This window comes from Pungitius pungitius, chromosome 4 (genome assembly GCF_949316345.1).
Source record: "Pungitius pungitius chromosome 4, fPunPun2.1, whole genome shotgun sequence".
NCBI lineage: Eukaryota > Metazoa > Chordata > Actinopteri > Perciformes > Gasterosteidae > Pungitius > Pungitius pungitius.
In genome coordinates, this window is record NC_084903.1 from 4,881,229 (window position 1) to 4,883,728 (window position 2,500).

The 2,500-nt window shown below is 39.9% G+C and overlaps 4 non-coding genes across 4 annotated transcripts in view; all 4 read right to left on the reverse strand.

Annotated features, from left to right (window-relative positions):
* Window positions 1-25, reverse strand: part of trnap-agg (transfer RNA proline (anticodon AGG)) — a 72-nt gene extending 47 nt beyond the window's left edge. Inside the window, exon 1 of the tRNA in view lies at window positions 1-25. This exon is cut by the window's left edge and continues 47 nt beyond it. This is a non-coding gene — a tRNA (tRNA-Pro).
* Window positions 26-915: 890 nt separating this feature from the next.
* trnap-agg (transfer RNA proline (anticodon AGG)) lies at window positions 916-987 on the reverse strand. The gene has a single exon. It is a non-coding gene; the product is annotated as a tRNA-Pro (tRNA).
* Window positions 988-1,239: 252 nt separating this feature from the next.
* trnap-ugg (transfer RNA proline (anticodon UGG)) lies at window positions 1,240-1,311 on the reverse strand. The gene has a single exon. It is a non-coding gene; the product is annotated as a tRNA-Pro (tRNA).
* A 252-nt stretch (window positions 1,312-1,563) lies between these two features.
* trnap-agg (transfer RNA proline (anticodon AGG)) lies at window positions 1,564-1,635 on the reverse strand. Its single transcript has one exon. It is a non-coding gene; the product is annotated as a tRNA-Pro (tRNA).
* Between the last annotated feature and the right edge of the window lie 865 nt (window positions 1,636-2,500).

The window sequence follows — 2,500 nt, forward strand, 5'->3', positions numbered from 1 at the left end:
AATCATACCCCTAGACCAACGAGCCGACAAATGGCTGAACAATCGATATCAACGTGACAAGATCTCTTGTAACTGGGCAAGAGAATTTAAACAGCGTATCTCTATACTTGGTCAGCAAAATGCCCGTTTTTTCCTACTGAGTTGTTGTGCTTGGTTGTTTTTTAAACAGTTTCAATACTCAAGAACATAGATGAACTAAATTGGATTTTTACAATTTTGTTAACATTCACTTATTTAGCTCAAATAATGTCAGACAATGCAACCATCAAGTTCTTCCGGGATTTTAACCCGGGACCTCTCGCACCCAAAGCGAGAATCATACCCCTAGACCAACAAGCCGACAAATGGCTGAACAATCGATGTCAACGTGACAAGATTCTTTGTAACTGGGCAAGAGAATTTAAGTAGCGTATCTCTAGACTTGGTCAGCAAATTTCAATTTTTTTCCTACTGGGTTGTTGTGCTTGGTTGTTTTTTAAACAGTTTCAATACTCAAGAACATAGATGAACTAAATTGGATTTTTACAATTTTGTTAACATTCACTTATTTTGCTCGAATAATGTCAGACAATGCAACCATCAAGTTCTTCCGGGCTCGTCCAGGATTTGAACCCGGGACCTCTCTCACCCAAAGCGAGAATCATACCCCTAGACCAACGAGCCGACAAATGCCTGAACAATCGATGTCAACGTGACAAGATCCCTTGTAACTGGGCAAGAGAATTTAAGCAGCGTATCTCTAGACTTGGTCAGCAAAATGCCTGTTTTTTCCTACTGAGTTGTTGTGCTTGGTTGTTTTTTAAACAGTTTCAATACTCAAGAACATAGATGAACTAAATTGGATTTTTACAATTTTGTTAACATTTACTTATTTTGCTCGAATAATGACAGACAATGCAACCATCAAGATCTTCCGGGCTCGTCCGGGATTTGAACCCGGGACCTCTCGCACCCTAAGCGAGAATCATACCCCTAGACCAACGAGCCGACAAATGGCTGAACAATTGATGTCAACGTGACAAGATCTCTTGTAACTGGGCAAGAGAATTTAAGCAGCGTATCTCTAGACTTGGTCAGCAAAATGCCCGTTTTTTCCTACTTGGTTGTTGTGCTTGGTTGTTTTTTAAACAGTTTCAATACTCAAGAACATAGATGAACTAAATTGGATTTTTACAATTTTGTTAACATTCACTTATTTTGCTCGAATAATGTCAGACAATGCAACCATCAAGTTCTTCCGGGCTCGTCCGGGATTTGAACCCGGGACCTCTCGCACCCAAAGCGAGAATCATACCCCTAGACCAACGAGCCGACAAATGGCTGAACAATTGATGTCAACGTGACAAGATCTCTTGTAACTGGGCAAGAGAATTTAAGCAGCGTATCTCTAGACTTGGTCAGCAAAATGCCTGTTTTTTCCTACTGAGTTGTTGTGCTTGGTTGTTTTTTAAACAGTTTCAATACTCAAGAACATAGATGAACTAAATTGGATTTTTACAATTCTGTTAAAATTTACTTATTTTGCTCGAATAATGACAGACAATGTAACCATCAAGATCTTCCGGGCTCGTCCGGGATTTGAACCCGGGACCTCTCGCACCCTAAGCGAGAATCATACCCCTAGACCAACGAGCCGACAAATGGCTGAACAATCGATATCAACGTGACAAGATCTCTTGTAACTGGGCAAGAGAATTTAAACAGCGTATCTCTAGACTTGGTCAGCAAAATGCCCGTTTTTTCCTACTGAGTTGTTGTGCTTGGTTGTTTTTTAAACAGTTTCAATAATCAAGAACATAGATGAACTAAATTGGGTTGGTACAATTTTGTTAACAATCACTTATTTTTCTCCAACAACAACAGAAAAAGCAACCATGAAGTTCTTCCGGGCTCGTCCGGGATTTGAACCCGGGACCTCTCGCACCCAAAGCAAGAATCATACCCCTAGACCAACGAGCCGACAAATGCCTGAACAATCGATGTCATTGTGACAAGATCCCTTGTAACTGGGCAAGAGAATTTAAGCAGCGTATCTCTAGACTTGGTCAGCAAAATGCCTGTTTTTTCCTACTGAGTTGTTGTGCTTGGTTGTTTTTTAAACAGTTTCAATACTCAAGAACATAGATGAACTAAATTGGATTTTTATAATTTTGTTAACATTCACTTATTTTGCTCGACTAATGTCAGACAATGCAACCATCAAGTTCTTCCGGGCTCGTCCAGGATTTGAACCCGGGACCTCTCTCACCCAAAGCGAGAATCATACCCCTAGACCAACGAGCCGACAAATGGCTGAACAATCGATGTCAACGTGACAAGATTCTTTGTAACTGGGCAAGAGAATTTAAGTTGCGTATCTCTAGACTTGGTCAGCAAATTTAAATTTTTTTCCTACTGGGTTGTTGTGCTTGGTTGTTTTTTAAACAGTTTCAATACTCAAGAACATAGATGAACTAAATTGGATTTTTACAATTTTGTTAACATTTACTTATTTTGCTCG